This window comes from Crinia signifera, chromosome 11 (genome assembly GCF_055691185.1).
Source record: "Crinia signifera chromosome 11, ASM5569118v1, whole genome shotgun sequence".
Lineage (NCBI taxonomy): Eukaryota > Metazoa > Chordata > Amphibia > Anura > Myobatrachidae > Crinia > Crinia signifera.
In genome coordinates, this window is record NC_139227.1 from 49360767 (window position 1) to 49383597 (window position 22831).

The window sequence follows — 22831 nt, forward strand, 5'->3', positions numbered from 1 at the left end:
CCCGTCTCCCGGCATCAGGCCGCTGTGCGCTTACTTCAGAGTTTGTTTACAGATGCAGAAAATGAAACTCATTGAATGTTTTTGTCAGCAAGTAATTATTTCCCTCTGAATAGCGTCTTCTTTCCAAACATAATGACTTCCCCATAACACATTTAAACAAATATGAAATGTAAGTGCCACCGCCGCGTGATTACTTTCCCTGCTGGCAAAAGGGGTGTTCTATATAAGACAGAGAGGGAAAGATGAGCTTCACACCCCTTATATAACATTATCTCTGCAGATTATGATCTATACAGTATAAGTGATTTGGGGGCGATACTGTTTTTTTTTTTTTAGGAGGATATCATTACTGAGTCTGCGACCATCAAGCAATTCAACTGTTTTGGGGGCCCATTAATTATGGCACTTGTCTGGCCCCAAAACACTGGTACGGATGCATGAAACAGCTATACCCATCTAAAGCACTGGTTAGGCTGCCCAAATTAATGTTTAAATGCCCTCATCCATGGGCGATTTCTGCTCACCACCTCGGGAGGGTGCAAGCGGAGATATGGGAGGGCAGTTGCAGGTGGTGGGGCGGGCAGCAGGTGCTGTCAAAAGACTGACCGGCTGTTGATGAGCTGAGAGCACTCCCAGCCAATTAGCAGCCTCCCATCTGGGCGTCGCTGCCCTTCCCACTGCTCACCGCTGTCCAACACTCGCCGCTGTCCACCCTTGCCCACCTGCACATAGGTGTGTGCCAGCCGTGCTTCACCGCTGGCACATCACCGCTGGCACACACCTAAGGAATCTGACCCAATACATCATGGGTACATAGTTTTTATGTGCAGGTGGTTCAATCTCCAGGGTCCAACCCGTTGCACACGGGACCGCGCATTGGGTCGGATGGGATAACAAACACATCTGATTTGGGCCAATTTTGCGTCCCGATCCATTTGGAAAAAAAGTGAATTATGTTGTTGTTGGTTGCTATGGGCAACACCCCATCTTCAATACATTTTCCCCTTTGACTGACCGTGGAGTTAGACGCTCTGAAATGACTCCCACTTGACTCTTAATTGATTAACTCAGTGTTTACAATAATCTTCTGATTCAGAGTTACTAAGGAGATCACTACCCATTAAAAAAATATATTTCGCAGACAAAACGGTCAAGGACGTCACTGTTAGCGCACGGTGTGATCTCCCGCAGCCCTCGCACTGAAGCGATGAATTTGAGAAATTGCCAAATCACTCCAAAATGGTTTTATTAATTTGATGCAAATGGCATCACCCAGGTGCCGCGCGGAGATCTGAATGATTTGCCTTCCTCATTAGCATTCAGTTCTGGCTCGCTCCCCGCTCGGCTCTGCCTGGCAGGGGAAGAACATATTAAAGCTGCAAGATCCACACTCCAAATTTACTAAAACTAATGCCAGTAACATTTATAAATATGGCAGACGGATGTCGCAAAATTAGGGGGTTATTTTATGCAAATATCCCTTTATGCTCCCTGGGCACTTCCGATTATAAATGGCAGAATGCTTAAGCTTTCCTTCTGGTTAATAGCATGGAAAAAGCTAATTATCACCTACTGTACATAAGGCTCCGCAAATGGTTCCATTTGTCACTACGTATATTCACAGAAGTTATTAGTTTTAGATTTAAATGCGTTTTGTCGGGGGGTGGTTAATGTTACTTTTTGCTCAATGTTTATACTTAATTATGAAATGCCGTTTCCTTTCTGCTCGAGCATGAAATAAAATGTTAACTTTATAAAACCATAGCTTAATATTTATTGTATGGGAAAGGCCTTTAATTGGCGGTCAGCGGGGCTGGCTCTAACAGGAGGCCGGAATCAGGGGGCTGAGGGTACAATGTTTCCGTATATTCAGTTAGTTGGCTTTTTGTTCTCATAATGCTTCTTATTATTTTGGATACATACGTAGTTATTATTAAACAATGCAGAGTACAACCAAGGGTGATGGACACTAAGGATATAATTTGCAACATAATAGTAAAAGTGTAAGAAAAAAGAAAAGAGGTACAGGCTATTAGGTTATAGATTGGAAATCCCCTTAATTAAATTGTCCATTTTACATACTGTAAAGCCTAAGATAAAAAACAGGACATAAAACTAAAAAAATAATTATGTAGCAAGACGCCAAGGGACAAATGTAATGGGGTGAGAGTTTCAGAAAGTGAGAGATTTTGGGAGAGTTTTCCCATGTTTTTTAAAGCAGCAATCAATTACATGGCAAAATCAACCTGGTTTTGCAGTGTATTTGATTGCTGCTTTAAAAAACATGGGAAAACTCTCCCAAAATCTCTCACTTTCTGAAACTCTCACCTATTACATTTGGCCCCAAATGTCCTCTAAAAAGGAAAACAGGGCCCAATTCAGGTTGGTAAGCTGTGAACCGAGCATCTGAGATGCCACAGCAGGGGAAAAAAAACAATGGATGCCGACCATCAAATGATTTCCCTTTTATTTGAGGCATCGGCCCACCTGCGTACCCATGGGGACACTCATTAATCGCTAGGCGTTCCCATGGGCAAGCCCCATTCCTCGATGCTTGTGTACGGCTCGGCAAAGTCATTCCCACAAGCTGGCTGCACATGGGCATAATAGCGTATTCTCAGTCCTCAAAGCATAGGGACGGTGCCAAACTCGCACAATGGCGAGTCAATGAGAATCAGCCGCAAAATATCCATGAAACATTATAATTATGGCAAACTATGTATTAAGAGAGATAAATTGGGAGCTGGCGAGTTGGTATATTAGCTCCGTCCACTTTCTCTCTCTCCAAGGCTTAGTAAATTGACCCTTAATATCGTTAGCCTCAGATCATTATGCCGTCATAATCTTACCAAAATAAACTAAAATGAGTCTTGCCCTATGAGCGCTAGGCCAATATTTAAATGAGTGTAGAGACAGAGCATTGAAACATTTCATTCAGTGGTAAAACAGAGGAGTGGAACATTTAAACAAGAAACGTTACCACCCCAAAGGAAATCAATAAGCAAATACCATAGCAGGGCCAGGGAACAGGACGGAGAAGTCTAATTGAACATTGACAATAGGATACATGTACTGTAACTGTGGCATCGTTCATGTAACAGCACCAAGACGGAACTGTAAAGGTGGTAACCGGGAATATCCGCTTAGCTCCATAAGACGAAGAGGCAATTTAACAATGTGGGGAACAAAGGAAATACAGAGTACAGCACCACCAAGTGTACAAATATCCATTCGAGGTCTTTGGGGTAACCAGAGTAACATCACCACGAGTCCAGTCTGTGGCCGTGATCCTGGACCCATGTAGGAGAGACAGCAGACACCAGGTTATCCTGCTCTCTACATGGGCAGAGCAGGTCTTTTGCAGGGGCAGATCAACGTTGTCTAGGTCGACATTGGCAATAGGTCAACACATGCAAAAAGGTCAATATGGAAATGGTCAACACAGGAAAAGATCGACACGAGTCAACTTTTTTGTGTCTATGTCATCATCTCTTGTCATAGACATCATGTGGCAGATTATCATATTCTCCCTCTATGCCTGCTTGGATCATGAATTCTGTTTAAAAAAAATAATAAAGTTAAACTCGTGTCAACCGCTTCCTGTGTCAACCATTGACATGTTGCCATTTTGCTTGTGTCAACCTTTTGTTAGTGTCAACCTAAACAATGTTGACCATTTTCATGGTGTCGACCAATAGTGGATGACCTAGACATTATAGACCGGATACCCCACACAGCACAGATGATTAGCAATCAGCCCCAGTCAGTGAATCAGGTTACAAATAACAGTTTATATGCTTCAAAAAGGTACAAATAGATCTTCAATAATGCAGATCCACTATAAAAAAAGTTATTTCATTTACTTATATAGATTTTATCTGAAAAAAAAAATATTTTTGAAGCATGTTCAAAAACATGCAGATGTAACATGTGCAGAGAGAGTTAGATTTGGTGGAGTTTTACTTCAAACTGATATTTATATTGCAGTGTAAAAATAAAGCAGTCAGTATTTTCCCTGGACAGAAACAAAATAGCTCACCGAAATCTAATTCTCTCTGCACATGTTACATCTGCCCCACCTGCAGTGCACATGGGGCCTTATTCTAGTTCACTCTTTCTGACAAAATCCTTCTTAGATGGACAAAACCATGTGCACTGCAGGTGGGGCAGATGTTACTTGTGCAGTGAGAATTAGATTTGGGTGGGGGTTTACTTCAAAGTGAGATCTATATGGCAGTGTAAAAATAAAGCAGTCAGTATTTACCCTGCACAGAAACAAAATAACTCACCCAAATCTAATTCTCTCTGCACATTTTACATCTGCCTCCCTACAGTGCACATGGTTTTGTCCATCTACGAAGGATTTTGTCAGAAAGAGTGAACTAGAATAAGGCCCATGGTTCTGCCCATTTGAGAAGGAATTTGCCTCTGCAAGTGAACTAGAATACGGGTCACAGTGTGGAGTTCTGAATGAACATGTCAGTAAGAAGATCTGCTGATGTCAGTAAGCACGGGATGATATCCTGGCCTGCGTATTATACAGGCCAGGGTGCAGACGGAGTGTCTCCATCTGTCCTCAAGACCTGTGCAACGCAGCTCGCCAATATCTTTACCAGGATTTTCAACACTTCACTAGAAATGTGCAAGGTCCCCACCTGCTACAAAGGCTCAATTATCGCGCCGGTTCCCAAGAGCTCAACTGCGAAAGACCTCAATGACTACAGGCCGATTGCACTAGCATCGGTGGTCATGAAAGTGCTTGAACGCAGTGGCGTAGCTAAGTTTTGGCCCCCCCCCCGCCGCCTCGCCGCCTATGCAAACACCCCTCCCCCCAATCCCCCACAGCCTTACCTATCGCGCTGGTCCCGGTGGCTCCGTTCTTCTGCTGAGGACCACCACAAAATGGCCGCCCCCATACAGCAGACAGTTTCAGAGAACAGTGTGCTATATGGGGGCGGCCATTTTGTGGTGGTCCTCAGCAGAAGAACGAGCCGCCGGGACCAGCGCGATAGGTAAGTGACAGTCTGCGGGGGATTAGGGGGGGGGGGGTTTAACTATAGCACCGCAGCCCCCGGCGCCCCCACATGCACAGCGCCCCCCCCCCGCGGTGGCGGGGGCTGCGGTGCTATAGTTACGCCGCTGCTTGAACGTATGGTGCTGAACCACCTGAGAGTTGTGACAAATGTTCACCTCGACCCCCTGCAGTTTGCCTACCGAGCAAACAGAAGTGTCGAGGATGCAGTCAACCTAGGGCTGCACCACATTCTACAGCACCTGGACAGTCCAGGCACCTATGCAAGGATACTATTTGTTCAGTGGCGTAACTCCCGGAGGCAATGGAGACATTGGCCGCCGGGCGTTAGCCACTAGGGGGGGCACAGAGTGAGGAGCTCAGGAGCATAGTGCACACAACAATGCTGTGACAGCCAGCATTAGAGAAAATTAAAATAAACTACAGCTCCTAGCAGACCTTGCTGCAGGAAGCTCAGGGCTGCTGGGAGCTTTACTTTCAGTTTCTGCAACACATTGCAGCCAGATAAGAGGGAGCGAGTTGCTCCGGAGGAGCAGTCCGAAAAGGGGGCGTGGCTACACGTCACTGGACTGGAGACTGTACACACAGTCATTGCCAGGCCAGCCATCCCAGGCCCTTCAGCAGTAGCATGGTGAGTGTGACAGTATGTGTGCTTAACTATTATATACAGTATGTATTTATCTCTGTGTGTATTTATCTGTGTGTGTGTGTGAGTATTATATGCAGTATGTATTTATCTGTGTGTGTATTTATCTGTGTGTGTGTGTGTGTGTGTGTATTATATACAGTATGTATTTATCTGTGTGTGTGTGTGTGTAATTATTATGTACAGTATGTATTTATCTGTGTGTGTGTGTGTGTGTGTGTGTGTGTGTAACTATTATGTACAGTATGTATTTATCTCTGTGTTTATCTCTGTGTGTGTGTGTGAGTATTATATACAGTATGTATTTATCTGTGTTTGTGTAATTATTATGTACAGTATGTATTTATCTGTGTGTGTGTGTGTGTGTGTGTGTGTGTGTGTGTGTGTAACTATTATGTACAGTATGTATTTATCTCTGTGTTTATTTATCTCTGTGTGTGTGTGAGTATTATATACAGTATGTATTTATCTGTGTGTGTGTGTGTGTGTGTGTGTATGTAATTATTATGTACAGTATGTATTTATCTGTGTGTAATTATTATACTTTTTGAATGTGTGCATGGGTGAATAGGTGTGTGAGTATATGTATGCATAAGTGTAGGTATGTATAAGTGTGTGACAGTATGTGTATATATGTGTGACTATATATGCATGTGTATAGGTGTGTGATACACCGCCCTCCAAATGTCAGTCCGATTTCCCCCCTGCATGCTACGTGGAAACACCCACATGATTCGATGATCGCCGACTATAGTAAAATAATGTGGAACATGCACGCATATCTAAGTGACTCAGTTCACTTAGATATGCGTACACGCTGGAGAGGAACTTGGCATCCAGCTAACATCCGGTGATGTCAGCTGTCCACCCCTGGCACCCACGTCACAGGCCGATTACCATGGGAACACCCATAAAATGCTGGGCATTCCCATGGGTGCCTGCGCTTGGCGAATAGTGTGGCGATACACATGTGCCAGCGCATACGCACAACATAGGTTCCCCATGCGAACGCACGTTGGATGCGAACAAATTAGAATGACCCCCTTTATGGAGGTATATGTGTGAGTATGGGTTATTTTTTCTTTATCTGCAGCCCAAATAAATGGGTACATTTATGCAAATAATGTGAGATGTGCCAGGAGGCGTTTAATAAGTGAGCAGTCTGTGTGCGTGGATGTTTATAAGTGAATGAAGTGTATGTGTGTATTTCTTTAGTGACAGAAGTGTATGTTATTCAAGAGGTGTGCTGCATGTGTGTTTTCAGTGAAACAGGTGTGTTTTAAGTGACAGAGAAAGTGGCAGATTTTGGAGGGCCACCAAGGCACGTGAACATACAACCCGTGTCGTTTATGTGATTTTTTTTTACGTATTAAACAGCCGACCCGCATATCACAGAAGCTGGACGACCCGCATGTCACCTCACACAGAAGCAGGCCGACCCGTATACCACTCTTCGAGGGAGCCAGGACACATACTGGGAGCTGCAACACCTCCGTGGGACATTGGGCACCCCCGCCCCCCGCATGAGCACTACCATTCTTACGGAGATCCAGTGACACAGAGAAGGTAATGTTGATCTGTATGCTGCTCCCTTCACACTTAAATCAATGCTCTCTCTCTCTTCTCTCCCTCTTTCGCACACTCCCTCTCCCCCTCTATCTTTCTCCCTTTTTTTCACACTCCCACCCCTCTCTTTTCTCCCTGTTTCTCACACTCATTCTCCCCTCAACCTCCCCTCTATTCTCCCCCTCTCTCACACTTACTCCCCCCCTCCTTTACTGTCACCCTTCTCTCCCACTCACTCCTTTTCTCACCCCTATCTCTCTTTTCTACCTTTTTCACTCCCCTCTCTCACTTCTCTCAATATCGGTCTCTTCCCTCTCTCATCCCTCTTTCTTCTCCCCCTCTCGCATACTCACTCTTCCGCTCTCATCCCCCTTTCTCACTCCTCTCTCTCAAACTCTTTCTCCTCTTCACCCTCTCACCCATCTCCTCTCTCTTTAACCCCCTCTGTCTTGCTTCCCACTGACAGTCTCTCCCCCCCTTTCTCTCAACTCTGTCTCTTCACCCTCTCTCACCCTCACCCCCTCTCACCCTCCCTCTTTCACCCCCTTTCTACGCTCAGCCCTCTCCCTCTAGAACCCTCTCTATCTCTCTCCCCCCTCTCACACTCTCAGCCCCCCACTTCTCACACTCACTTTCACCTTTTCTCCCCTCTCTCACACTCCCCCACTCTCTCTGTCCAAAACTCCACACTTCCTCCTCTCTCTCACTCCCCCACTCTCTCTGTCCAAAACTCCACCCCTTCCGCCCTTCTCACTCACTCCCCCTTTCCTTGTCACTCTCCCCTTTTACTGTACCTCTCACTCCCCACTCCATCACTGCCTCCCTTCCTTCTTCACCCCATCACCTTTTCAGTTTTCACCACTGCTTTTGGGAGCCAGAAATTGTTGTGAGGCCACACCCGTTGTTTTATGGGCACACACAAATAACCCCTCCCCCTGTCATGGTCCCCCTGTTGTTTTGTTCTGAATCCACCCCTGTACAGAAGTGTCTGTTTTTATTGAGTGACAGAGGTGTGTATGTGTCTGTATTAGCTGGAGGGGGGGGGGGGGGCACCAACACTTAACTTGCCTCCGGGCAATTGGGACGAACTTACGCCACTGTATTTGTTGCTTTCAGCTCGGCATTCAACACTATCATCCCTCACATCCTGAAACTCCATTCACTAGGAGTCCCAGAACCTACATGCTCCTGGATCACTGACTTCCTGACTGAAAGGAAACAGGCGGTGAAAGCAGGCGCATTCATGTCAAACACATGCACAATTAGCACCGGCGTCCCTCAAGGATGTGTCCTCTCCCCCCTGCTCTTCTCCCTTTACACAAACGACTGCACCGCAGCAGAACAGTCAGTAAAAATTATAAAATTTGCAGACGACACAACGGTTATCGGCCTAATCATGGATGGAAAAGAGTCGGCATACAGACGGGAGGTGGATCGGCTTACTAAATGGTGTAGCGGAAACAACCTTGACCTCAACCCCCTCAAAACGGTGGAAATGGTGGTGGACTTCAGAAGGAAACCAAATGCCATGCACCCACTTATAATATCAGACAGAGTATTGTCGAGGGTCGACTCCTTCAAATTCCTAGGAACAAAGATTTCCTGCGACCTCAAATGGGGTCCCAACATCATTACAACTGTCAAGAAGGCTCAGCAGCGGTTGTTCTTTCTGAGGCAACTCAAGAAATTCAACATCCCGCAGGAGCTGCTGCTCATCTTCTACACTGCCATAGTAGAATCTGTCCTTTGCTCCTCGATCACAATCTGGTTCGGAGGAGCAAAAGAGAATGACAGACGAAGGTTGCAAAGAGTGGTGAGGATGGCAGAAAAGATCATTGGGGCGGAGCTCCCCACTGTCCAAGAACTATACTTAGCCAGGGTCAATAAGCATGCAGGAAAGATCTTGGCGGACAAGCTACACCCTGGCCACAACCTGTTTGAATCCCTTCCGTCAGGCAGACGTTTTAGGTCCATCCCAGCAAAGACGACAAGAACTACAATAGGCTTCATCCCAATAGCTGTCCACCAACTAAACAGTATTGAACGTACCAAATACTAACTCGAACTGTTCTAGATATATGTGAAATGTATGTGATGTATGTTTATGCCTCTCTTCCCACCCCGCTTGTGTTCCCTGCTTGATGCTGCACTGTTACCACAAAAAAATTCCAATCATACGCAAGTATACCTGGCCAATAACGATGATTCTGATTCTGATTTTGTAGGCCGTATTACAGATCCTGATTACGGGGGGCCGTTATCTCATGTGATACAATGTGGCAGTGTTTGCTTTGCATTGCAAGTGCAGCGAGCCATACAAGGGCATGCAGAACCCTTACACAGTGTCCATGTCGACCTACGTCGACAAAAAAAAAAACCCTAAAAAACTAATTTCAACCATTTGCATGTTGACCTATTTTTTGTCGACCTACTGCCTGTTCACCAATAGTGGTCAACCTAATGACTGTCCACCTAAATCCTGTCAACCCAATGATCCTGGTCCATACCCTTATATATTACCAAAGTGTGGAAACCCCAGGTAACAGACTTTAGTTATCAGGGACTGCCAGACAGGGCTGGATTAAGGTAGGGGCGGTTGTCCTGGGCCCCCACATTATCAGAGGCCACGCCACCAGAGTTTCCCTGCAGCCAGTGGCTCTGTGCCAAGATGCTGCTTCACATACCTGCGACTCAGCTGTCAGTCAGTGCAGATGGGAGCCGCAGGCATCTCTCATTGGCTCCCAGCTCCCCTCTGCACTGACTGACAGCTGAGCCGCCGTATAGCAGAACAGGGCAGCTGAGCGGCTCAGCTGTCCTATATTGTGGAACACAGCAGCCTGCCATTCAGTCACTGGGTGTGCAGGCTGCCACTGTAGGGAAACCCGGAGGCGCACGGGAGGGGAGGGAGTTTTGAGCATTTTCACTTGTGGGGGCCCTCACAAAGTCATTGCCTCTGGGCCCCAACCAGTCTTGATCCGGCTCTGCTTCCGGGTACTGCTGCTAGTACATATAATACAGTGCAAAATACACATACACGCTCTCTCTCTTTCTCTATACTGTATGTATATATATATATATATAATACCGCCAGTCTGCTTGCGGTGTAGCCAGCAGTATATTAGTTTACTGTACCGTCCATAACGCACAGCATAACAAACATTACCTGACGGCAATGGTGTAGTAAATCACCTCGCACTGCCGCGGGTAGTGATTGTGGCCCACGAAGGCGTGAAAGGAGCATTTTATTCTGCTCTCCACGGCAACAAGAAAAGTTATATTTTCACCACCGTGTAGCTGACCACTCAACAAGGTGTTAATATTTTCACTTCAGTCATTTGCAATGAGTAAGAAGCTCGCTATAATGGTGCCCTCTGCCCACAGCACCCGAACCGCTGAATCCACATCCAAAGCGAGACATCAAATGATCCGGGAGCGGAGTGTGAGGGATGAACTTGCGCTGTTGTTGGAGACACTTGTTAGGAGAAGGTCATTGCTTTCATACGCTGTATACCGGGCAGTGCTGAATGCTGCCCCTCGTCTTATCTCTGCCCAGATCCGCCACTGCCATGGGAGATGCCAAGTAACAACGCTCGCTTCCTGCCCACACACCCACACTTTGTGCTGAGAATATTTGGCGAAATGGGCTTCGTATATGGCGTGAATAATTCCAGACGTGCATCCTCACAAATATACAGTGATCCACAGGGAAATGAACTGAACACCCAAATAAATTGGGATTTGGGTGAAATATAGGAATGTTTATGTTCTCAATGCATTTACTACAGTGTGAAATGGGCCTGATTCAGCATGGTTAGTGAGAAAGCACACAACTGAGCAAAACCATCCTGCACTGCAGGTAGGGCAGATGAAACAGGTGCAGAGAGAGAGAGAGAGAGAGAGAGAGAGAGAGAGAGAGAGAGAGAGAGAGAGAGAGAGAGAGAGAGATTTGGGGAAATTATATTGTTTCTGTGCAGGGTAAATACTGGCTGCTTTATTCTTAAGGTGCGTACACACTGGCCAATATATCGGACAATGTCTGCCATCGATATATCTGAACGGCGTCATTCACAGATATATCACGTTGGTTGTGCAACACAGCCACTCGCCCATACTGATGTCAGTTCCGATGGATCGTGTATGGAGAACACGCTGCCCGATCCGTCTGTAGATATATCTACTAGCGTGTACCCAGCTTTACACTGCAATTTAGAGTTCAGGTTGAGTCAGTACACTCAAATCTAACTCTCTTTGCATATGTTAGATCTGCCCCAACTGAAACAACTCTAAATAAGGCCCTATAACATTTTTTTTTAAATGCAACTAATTATATACAGTATTTAAATAATAAAGTTCAATTTTGGATGATCTTGCAGGGATCTTGGCCCTTATTCAGACCTGAGCTCAGTACAAATTTGTTCTCAAAATGGGCAAAACCATGTGCACTGCAGTTGGGACAGATGTAACATGTACAGATAGAGTTAGATTTGTGTGAGTTAATTTGTTTCTGTGCAGGATAAATACTGGCTGCATTATTTTTACACAGCAATTTAGATTTCAGTTTCAACACACCCCACCCAAATGTAACTCTCTCTGCACATGTTACATCTGCCCCACCTGCAGTGCACATGGTTTTGCCCATTTTGAGAACAAATTTGTACTGTGATCAGATCTGAATAAGGGCCCTTGTCCATTACAGGATATCAGTTTTAAGGCTTTTTTTATTTTTATTTTTTTTAAATAAGAAGGAGCACTAGGGTGTAATGGGGGTGCAGGGTATATGCAGATTCAATGCAGTCTGACTGTCCTCATGGAATCTGCTGAAAATATCCCTCCAAAAATGGCTGCTGCCTTGGAGGAGATAGGTGCTACAGGGGGTGGCAGAAACTTTTTTTGGGCAGGGAGCTGCAACATTTTTGGTTAATTACTGTCCCCAATGTGACCTGATATGAGTATAGGGATGGAGGTAGCAGAAAGTTACAGACTGAGAGTTATATAGTGGAAGGAGCAGGGTCCCCAGCAGCACAGAGTATATCAGGAGATTAGTGATGTGTGAAGACAGGGGCAGTGACATGATATGAGGAGGGGAATGGAGGCAGCAGGAAGCCACAGACTAAGAATTACATAGTGGGAGGACCAGGTTTCCCAGCAGCACAGAGTATATCAGGAGACAACCACCCCATCACCTCCCCAAAACGCTGGCCTCATTGTGTGCGTGGTATCGGTAAAGTGTGAAATTGTCAAAAGTCACTTTACTGCGTCCAACATCCTCATTGCATGCACCTCCTAATCAGACCTCCCAACCCCCAGAAATCCCGCACACAGACACATATTATATTACGCTCATAACAAGTTAACCCTGAATAGGGTCATCATCTCATAATAGCATTTCTCCTGTACGTGCAGAGACCAGAAGACCGGCTCTTTATTTTTATTCATTTGGCCAAAAACGATAAAAATGAGAAAAATGCTCAGTGCAGCGGAGGGTGCGGAATCCGGCTGCCCTTGAAGATGAGACAGTTAATAACACGATTTATTTGCAAAGTGCATGATGATACGTTTGATGATTTGTACAACATTCCGAGAGACGAGTGTCCTTCTTGAAGACGGAGCATGTCAACACGGGGCACAGACAGACCTTTCATTAGAGAGAGCTGTTCAGAATCAGCTCAACAAGTACGTCTGGCCTTTAATGCTTAGGTATAGTCTGTTAGATATCAGCCTGCAGAGATTTTCCTGCATGAGTGATGACCTTGGCAATGACGAGATTAATGACAAGTGGGTATTCTCAGGAGCCCTATTCCACCTTCTCTTTATCACTTTCGATATTTGTCAAGCTGCATTTTACTAATATATGTACCTTAAGTATTCACTGGGAGAGAACGAGCATACACATTGCCTTCCGTTACCTGCAGGACCAGTTGGCTCTGAGCAGAGGTTTATCACCAGTCAGCGGTGACTTTGAGTTCTGTGTGTTAAGCCTTGGAGAGAGATAAAGTACCCAAACTGTCATGTTTTAAACAGCCTGAGACAGTATAGTTAGGAGCTGATTGGCTGGTGTTTTATCTCTCTCCAATGCTTAGTACCTGTCCCTGGAAACTAATATGTAGTACAAGAGGGGAGGGGAATGGAATTTGGGTTCTGTTAATACATATATCCCTTATTTAACCCTAAAGGTAGTCAAAGAAATGGGCTGACCATCAATGGTCAAAATCCACTGCATAGTATCTTGCCATCAATTGCCACTTGCACCATTGCCATACATGTCAACCATTCAGTGAGGCGGCATTAACCTGTTCGCTAGGCTCCAAATAAACACAGCCTGACAAGCAGGTCTGAATTATCCCCTGCATGTGCATTTAAAGAGCAACATAATATATACATATACTGGGAAATAGATCAGTATATTAATGAAACTTCTGCAGCCGTCCTGCTTTCACTGTCTGCGTGATGTTCCCCACGTGGAGCAATGGTGATCTCCTCCGCTTGTTCATCAGACTAATCATTTCATAGTTTATCAAGGTGAAAAAAACACAATCCACAGGAGCAGGCGAGGTGCTAAAGTCTGAGGAATCCGTTCTCTCTCTCTGGGTGAAGCAAATGCCACATATGCATTGTAAATATTCATGAAAATAAAACTACATAATGCATGACCATTAAATCCGTTTGCAACATTTACTTGCGGGGAACAAGGTGCCGCTTGCTCCGTAATGAAGCAGGTCAGGAGGTTTGGATAAACTGCGCTTTACAGCAACGTTTCTGTATAAAGATGTAATTTATGTGTACAGTGGATTCTCTGTATTGGATTCATGTGTTGTATTAGAATATGTGACCAAGTTTTCCTAATGCATTTATGGCATGCGAGCTGTGGTGGCCATGGGGCACTATGCTTCTGCCCATCACCCCCCCCCCCCCCCCCCCATGCTGCATATTTCGGCCACACTAGGGATGGTGTCACAATGATGCAACTAATGCACCCATACAGTTTGCTTTGATCCAGGAGACCACCCTACTTTACTCTTAGAAGTCTCCTGGATATTCAGGTGACAGGAAAGTATTCCCCATACCAGACGCTGTAGACATAACTAAGCATTAGTGGCCTTAATATATAAATAGTGGCTTTATTTAAATAAAGCATTTTTTTTTTCACAAAGGGTGAGCTTCAAAAGTTAGTTCTCTAGCTTCTTATGCAAGGGCAAATAACTCATAAATAGAGCGTGTCTGACTGCAATGCTACAGGCAATGGGTTTGAATCCTGGGTATGTCAGCAAGGAAGGAGATAGGGGCATTTAGATGCCAGGCCTCAAAAAAGGACAAATAAAAGCAAGTAAATCCAGTAATTGACAAATGCCACCTACCGCATCCCGGACCCTGCAGCGCTGTGTGCGATAGCACCACCCTAGTTACAGCCCTGGAACATTATATACTGTATATCAGCTCAACTAGTAACGCTTATTTTGTCTAACACCCCAACTTTCTCTTATTGGTCTACAAAATCTACAAAGAATGGTTTTAAACCTTAAAGTAACTTTGAAGTTTGGGCAGGACCTGTAATCGTTTGTTTGCGCAGGTGCGTGCCTGCATACTGGGCGTGATTCAGTCCTGCTCGCTGAGCTGTGAGTGTTTGGAGCCCAGCGAGCAGGTAATCACCACCCCACCACACGCCATGCACACAGGGGAAGATCAATCACCATCAAATGATAATGTCAGCGGCCCTCCCTCCCAACGGCCGGGGAACAGCTGCATTTACTGAACCACTCCCAGAAAACGCTACGTTATTGCCCCCGAACGCCCGCAGCAAACCCGGTAGCCTTTGCTCGCTGCGTTCAGAGGGCTCACTCATGCGCACTGCGTATCGTGCCCATGCACGGTCGTCCAATAATCAATAGGGCTACGAATTTGCAGCCCAGCAAATGGGTCGGAAGCTACATTATTTCACATGGGATGTTGCTATGGACCAACTATTCAGAAACGACTTTTTATTTATTTAGCAACTTGTAGAATTAATACATAGAGTAGTATCTGGTCGGTCACCCATAGCAACATCCCATCTGAACTAGAACTCCCATCTTAGTAAATAAACCCATTAAGTGTTCATTCTGGGACCCGAACTTACAAAACCTGTGCAGTTCCTCCTCCCTGCCTGGGGTGTCGCTCTTTGCATTGCTGTTTCTAGCACACTGTGGTTTGTATTTCAGCATGGATATGCAGACCAGACCTGTACTAGGAGCATCAGAGCAGAGAGTGACACCCCGGGCAGGGAAGAGGAACTGCACGGGTTTAGAAATATGCAGGGTGCTAGAAAGAACACGGAGATGCTTTGACACCCTGATCATCATGAGCTATAATAGAACTGTTATCGCTTCTGGTGAGGGGACACATGGACAGCCATCAATAATGGGGAACGTGTGTGGACCAATACAGCATGCTCAGGAGCTTTGTCCTAGGATGAGAACACCGGTTGCAGTAACCATTACATGTAGTGTAAATCACGGCAGGAGCAGACAGAGAAGTGTAAGCGAGCTCATTGTCACACACACAACGGGCAGCGTCAGCTGGATTGGGGAGAATGCTCATTGTGTGTCTCTCCGCTGAGGCTTATCTGTACAATCTAACCATTTATCAGGATGATCCAGTCTTTTGCATCAAAGAGCGGAACACCGGATGTTGGACTATTATCTGCAGTCTGTAGACTTTGCACTGACTGCAGTTTGTATTTAAGCAATGGAGACGACTTTGCAGAACATTCTGCTGAGGTACAAGACCTGTGATGGCCTCGGATGCGTGAAAGGGAAATAAAAGCAGGAGGAGACTGTATTACAGAATATGCTGGCCCTATACTAGTAATTATTATTAATAATAATGGTATATAGTGGCACCGCTCAGCGACACTATATATGGAGCATCATATTGGAAAATGTGTCCGGAAGGCTCTTAAAATTACAGTATAAAGAAAATAATGCTAAAGTTATACACAGACACATAGTTGCCAGTGCAACATAGGGATGGGTACCATCCATCAATGGTTTCAAACCGATGTACTTGCCAGTGGTCTAATGTTGATCCAACATCGCTGGCAGAAGCCCAATGTCAACACAATGGGCGGTATTCAATGACCTGAATCGTTGGTCACAGTGATTCAGATTTTACATTCGCCAGCCATTCACCGGTTTTTTACGTCGATTCGCCAAGCGTAGGGAGTCGCCGGGACTAGCTGTGTCACCCTATTCAACGTGGCTGAGAATCGCCGCCCCCAACGGCGATTCTCAGCCAATCCGGCGTTTCCCTAAACAGCTTCAGTACTGTAAGAAATTGCAGTGAAATGCAAGAAAAATGCAAATTACCCTGAAAAAACGATTCCTATACAGCAGACTGCAAAAGCTGTGTAATCTCCGCAAACGCCAAACGAAGGAGTGAGGTGGGGAGGAGAATCATGGGTAAGTGAGGTGCACCATGGGTAAGAACATTGCTTTGTGGGAGAAAAAAAAAATACGAGGAAAAATTAAATATATATTTGTATAGCACTTCTACGACCATCACATCACACAAGGGCAGCAAATAATATTATATTACACTTGCAGAGTTAAATTGAACACTTAAAACCAATTATTTCACAGGTTACGATAAAAGTTCACCACAAAAAGATGACGAGGGACACTCGGTGAGGAACGGCGATATGACACAAGAAATAAGAATCGCCAACTTCTCATTGAATACACTTTTGGCGATTCCCGTCGACTACCGGCGAATCCCCATGAAAATCCCTATACACAAAAAACGTCGATTTGTAGAGAATAACATTTGGCGATTGGTGCTTCATTCACCGGTCGTCATCGGCGAATAGAAGACGTTGAATAGGGTGATTCGCTTATACAGCTCAAAAAATCGCCGGCACACATGAAAAAAACACAGAATCGCCATAAAACTTGGCGATTCTGCCTCATTGAATACCGCCCTATGAATTGTGGTTTATCTGTTGAACTCTCTTCCAGTCAGTTAGCCCCACTTTGAACCACTGATGCGTATCACTAGAGGGAACTAACAATTGATGTTTTCCCATTTACAGTATTGTTCCATTCAATCAATGGTTAACCATTTGATGGCATGTGCAATGTTCAATGCAATGTTCTCTTGCCCCTTTGCGAGACCCTCAGAGATTGGCACTGTGCTATAGGGTGGGAACATGATGACGTGAATCAGGTTACTGAACATCCAGATGACGCCGCTTCCCCACAGGCTACTTTAGTCTCTAATACTGCAGGACAAAAACCATTAACCCATTATTCTGGGGTAACAAGGAAATTCCAGAAGAGTAGATGGATACGCACATAAATAATATCACCCAGGCTTTCCAGAAATGGTCAGGGAGAGGAGCCCTGCTGAACAGTTAAGGGAGAAGGGAATGACAGATTCAAAAGAGGGTTAAGAGTTGGAATTGGGTAGAAAAAGTAATCCCAAAGCCAAACTATTCCACATAATAAATGGTTCACATAATGTTATCCAGACTCGGAAAGTGCAACTGGACTTGGACACCACGTTTTAGTTCTTGCGATCTCTCTTCAACTCGCCCAATATAGGGATATCCAGGAGTTGTCACCACTGGGCACTCACCCTGCAGCATCCTAGTTGTTCGTCTGAAACTTTGGAAGTGCTCACATTGGTGAAGTCCTTGAGAATTCACTGCGCTTCGTGACCAGGAAATGTTACCATGGGTCACAGCAGGTCCGCCTCTAGGGATGGATGGCAAGTGCCCCGGGCACTGGAATTGAGGGGGTGCCGATATGGCTGGATCTCCTCCAACCCAACTTTTGTCAATGTCTCATCCCATGATCATGGCCAGGTTCCATGCCTGCACCACACAATAATGTTTCCCCCTATCTGCACTGTGCGCATAATGTCATGTCATTTGGCCTGGAGATCAGGGCGTGATGATCCTGCCACCATGAATGTTGTACCACAGATCTAGTAGCGAGAGGCACAGGCTACTGCCTTACCCCAGGTGACGAAAATCCTAGTGTCAGCCCTGGTCACAGAGACGGTCACAGTGTCCAAATTACCTCCAGAGACTCATTAAAATCCTTACAACTTCTCCCATCTCTTGGAGAACATTGAAGAGCTGCAAATATCAGGAGGACAGAGTGACGACATACGGAAAAAAAAATCACTGTTGAACAGCTGAGAAATATTAATGACGACCTGTCACGTCGGCATTACAGAGATAGGAATAGATCTGATGCTGTTTTTACCCCGTGACTATTTCGGAGCAGAAGACTTCAGAAAATTCAGCAGATGGATCATACTGAATGGACTCTGGCGGTCTCCAGTCTGTCAACTCACATTGGGGTCGATTCAGAATCACTCGCAGTGATCCGAATTTGGCTCCTGTCCCGATTGTCGGGTATTGCACATGAACTTTCTGCGCATGTGCAAACCCCGACAGCGAACGGCCGCAGTGAGTTCACAGAGGGGAGGGAGGGCCCGGAGTGGTGACGGTGCTGGACCATGGGAATGCCAGGGTATTATGGGCATCCCCATGAAAACGCTGGATGTTCTCATGGGTACATGAGCGGGCCGATGCCTGCCAGGGGCGAGCGGCTGACATGACATGCGTCAGACGTCTGTCCTGTCTTCATCCCGACACTCGCAAATAAAACTCAGTTAAGACTGACTTATTTGCAACGGCAGGACAAATCATTCGATGGTCTTGCTAGCAGCTCATATGAGGGGATATATTCTCTTACACATCCCCTTGCATGTTTCCGAGGAGGTTTGTCATCAGAGGGGCGGGGGGGGGGGGGGGGGGTGTCAGGTATTCGGTCAGGCAGAGTCTCAGGCGCTCAGTAAGCTGCGATGTTCCTGAATGAGGACCATTTTACACTAAGTATCATCGTATAGAAGACCGTAATGACTAATAGTGTGTACACACGGTAAGATTTGGCTTCCAATGTTTCCGATATATATATATTTATTAATAAATATATATTCACAGTAGAAACTTAAATATTATTGATCAGTAAGCGAAAGTATCTCTTTGGAACACAATTATAGATGAAACCAGAGTGAGCTTGGACACAGTATGGTCTGGTGTAACAGATATGGGGCCAGATTCTCTAAGCTTCAAAAGTGATAAAATAAAGAGTGATAAACAGCCAGCCAATCAGCTCCTGCCTGACATTTTTCAATTACAGTCTGTGACATGGCAGGTAGGAGCTTATTGGCTGGCTATTTACCACTCTCCATTTTATCACTTTTGAAGCTTAGAGAATCTGGCCCTAGGAAGGCAGAGATGTATCCTATAATATAGATAGGACAGGGGGAGAAGATTCCCATATTAACCAATCAGCTGCTACCTATCATTTTATACAGGGAGGCGGGGCTGACCATGTGTGTTCCCTGACTGATAGCGGACTCCTGCAACCTATCAGCACTGATGGTCACGGTCACATGCTGCCTTAGGGACCTGCCCATTACCTTAGAGGCGGGGCTGACCATGTGTGTTCCCTGACTGATAGCGGAGTCCTGCCACCTATCAGCACTGACGGTCACAGTCACATGCTGCCTGAGAGACCTGCCCATTACCTTAGAGAGGCGGGGCTGATCTTGTGTGTTCCCAGACTGATACTGATGGTCACAGTCACATGCTGCCTGAGGAACATGCCCATTAGAGGCGGGACTGACCTTGTGTGTTCCCGGACTGATAGCGGAGTCTTACCACCTATCAATTCTAATGATCATGGTCACATGCTGCCTCTAAATAACAGATAGCTGTAGATTTTTTCTGATTTACTGAAGGTTGGGAATAAAAGGCAGCTCATACCCGGTGTAACTGGCTCCAGAGGACAGCACAAATGATGGGGTGCCTGTCACTGTGTTCCTGCCTCCACCAAGATTCATACCTTCTTCTCTGTACCATACAGGACATTTTGCTTGTACTCCTGTCACCCACTGCCTCACCCTGTCACCCGTTGCCTTCCATTGTAACCCTCTGCCTCTCTAGGTCATACTGCTTCTCTCCCTGCTTTACTCTGTCACCCACTGCTGTCTGGCATAATGTGAACTTGGGCTGGGGTAGAGAAGGGGGCCTGGGCCCGCCACTCACAAGGTCCACCGCTGCTTGCTACTGTACACTCAAGGGCTTTTGCATGGTCACTGTGAGCAGCTCCATATTATGCAGTATCCAGCTACCCAGTGGGTCCTAGGGGGCCTGCAGGACATGTTACCACCCATTTGTATTCAGTGGGTCCTAAGGAGCCTGCCCCTCACCTATTACTGCCCATTTGAAATCAGTGGGTCCTAGGAAGCCTGCCAGACACCTGTTACTGCCTATTTGAATTCAGTGAGTCCTAGGGGGCCTGCCAGCCATCTGTTACAACTCAGTTGAATTCAGTGGGTCCTAGGGGGCCTGCCAGCCATCTGTTACCACTCAGTTGAATTCAGTGTGTCCTAGGGAGCCTGCCAGCCAACTGTTACCGCCCATTTGAATTTGGGTGGTAACAGATCCAGACTGTATGGACAGACAGAGCTCAGGAACAGGGTAAGAAGGATTCTGTATAATACTGTATATAAATATAAAAACCAAACACTTTCTATGACTAATGGAACTCGGACTGATTATTATGGACAAGGAAGCTGGAAATGTTCTGCTATTGTGCGATTCGCTGGCAGAGCAATGAGCTGTCACAGAACACAGAGCCATTCATCTCATTCTCTGTACATACCAGGGAACCTGGTGATATTAATAGTGTGTCGCAGAACTGGTGGGAGAAAGGGGGAGCGTTAACAGAACAACGTATAGGAGAGAGGTCGCATTAGAAAAACAAACAAACCAGAAATCTGAAGTACTAATGTAAAAATAAATAAATAAGTAACAATAGTTTAATAAATAATAATACTAAATCCGTAATAATAATTTAGTAAATAGTAAATATTATTATTACTGTGCTCTGAATAGAAAATGCATTCAAAAGACCAGTTTCTGTTTTTGTCTACATTCCCCATATGTTCTAAGCCCCGGACGCAAAGCTAACATTAGCCTATAAAAGCCCCAGTACCCTCCATTTTCAATGGGGGCTTTACTGAAAACTAAGTGGGTCAGTAGAAAATAGACTGTAAATTAATAAAAATGGTTAAACCCGAAGTGTTATGAGCGCAGCAAGCCCGCGAGGGGCGGCGGTACGCGTCCTCCAACCTTTTCATACCCCCACTATCCACGTCGGCGTGGAGTTGATTTCATATAGTGAAAAGCGCAGCGAGCCCCGCTAGGGGACGCGCAATACATGTAAAGTAATACGCGTCCGCTCGCCACGCTTCGGGCTCGCTGCGCTCGCCACACTATATAAAATCAACTCCACGCCGACGTGGATAGTGGGGGTATAAAAAGGTCAGAGGATGCGTACCGCCGCCCCTCGCGGGCTCGCTGCGCTCGCCACGCTTCGGGTTGGCGTTCATAGTGGGGGTGCCGTTGGGGGTGCTTTTAACATACTAAGCACCCATCACGGTTAAATTATCTTATAGGGGGCACTTTTAACATTGAAAAAACCCATTAGGGTGCATATACAATTTAAAATCGCATACCATTGTATATGCGATACAATGGCATACAATGCCATACAATGCGATGGTATACAATTTAAAATTGTATAACATCGCATAACATTGCATTGCATCGCATACCATCGTATGCCTTATGGTCTGCGATGCGATGGGCGCCATGCTAGTACACAAGTACCAAAAAATACAGTAAAAAAATGTTATTCTTATTTTAAAGTCTTAAAAAGGTATACAACCCCACATTTGATGTTACAGCTACACAATATTCTGCCATATGCTTTTAAACATCTTTACTAATAATACAAAAAAAAATGTAATATATTTATTTTGGCTACAATTAAAGATTTCCATTTAATAGTAATTCTCAATTTCTTCTGACAATTTCAAACTTTTTATTTCATGGAGTCCTGATGTAGCAGGAAAAAAATATGTAACCCACTCCAACATTATTAGTATTCTGAAATACCCCTTTTACACCAGAGCCTCGACCCGGGTTATTGCCACTCCACTCCAGGCCGGGGCTTGGTGTAAATGGAGTAAAAAAATGAACCTGAGTCCTGTTCCCCGGTGTCGGACACGGCAAATGCTCAGAGGACCCAATTCCACAAATAGGGAAGCCCATACCACCGAAACGAAGCATCCTGCGGTCAGTCCGGAGGTTGGGCAGGGGCCGCGTACAGCCTCCGCTGCTATCTGCGGTACTATGCAGTGCCCTGCGGTCAATTCGGAGGTTGGGCAGGAGCCGTGTACTGCTCTCTGCGGTACTATGCAGGCAGCAGGGGAGGCTGGGAAAAGGTGAATGGATGCCTGTGTGGAGCATCCATTCACCTCACAGAATGAATCTGGGGGTGCATGGAGGCTGGGAGCCCAGCAGCTTTTCCAGGTGCTGGGCTTGCCCCCAGTGTGTTGGTCGGCTTTGATGTCATCTCCAAGAGCCGGTTCAGGGCCCACCTTTGCTGGTGTTGCCCGCCCAGCTTAATGCCAGGGGAGGGCTGGTGTAAAAGGGAATGACTGCTGGGTCGCATTCGAGTTGGAGCAGA

General features: G+C 45.8%; 1 protein-coding gene and 1 long non-coding RNA gene across 3 annotated transcripts in view; one reads left to right on the forward strand and one right to left on the reverse strand.

Moving 5' to 3' along the window:
• Positions 1 to 22831, reverse strand: part of CDH13 (cadherin 13) — a 524519-nt gene that overhangs the window by 443587 nt on the left and 58101 nt on the right. The gene's annotated exons all lie outside the window — the stretch shown is intronic.
• LOC146045677 (uncharacterized) lies at positions 5532 to 10945 on the forward strand. Of its 2 annotated transcripts, none has more exons than XR_014465556.1 (3): positions 5532 to 5663; positions 7056 to 7244; positions 10626 to 10945. It is a non-coding gene; the product is annotated as an uncharacterized LOC146045677 (long non-coding RNA). The 2 variants fall into 2 exon arrangements; XR_014465555.1 differs by lacking the exon at positions 10626 to 10945 and adding an exon at positions 8361 to 8785.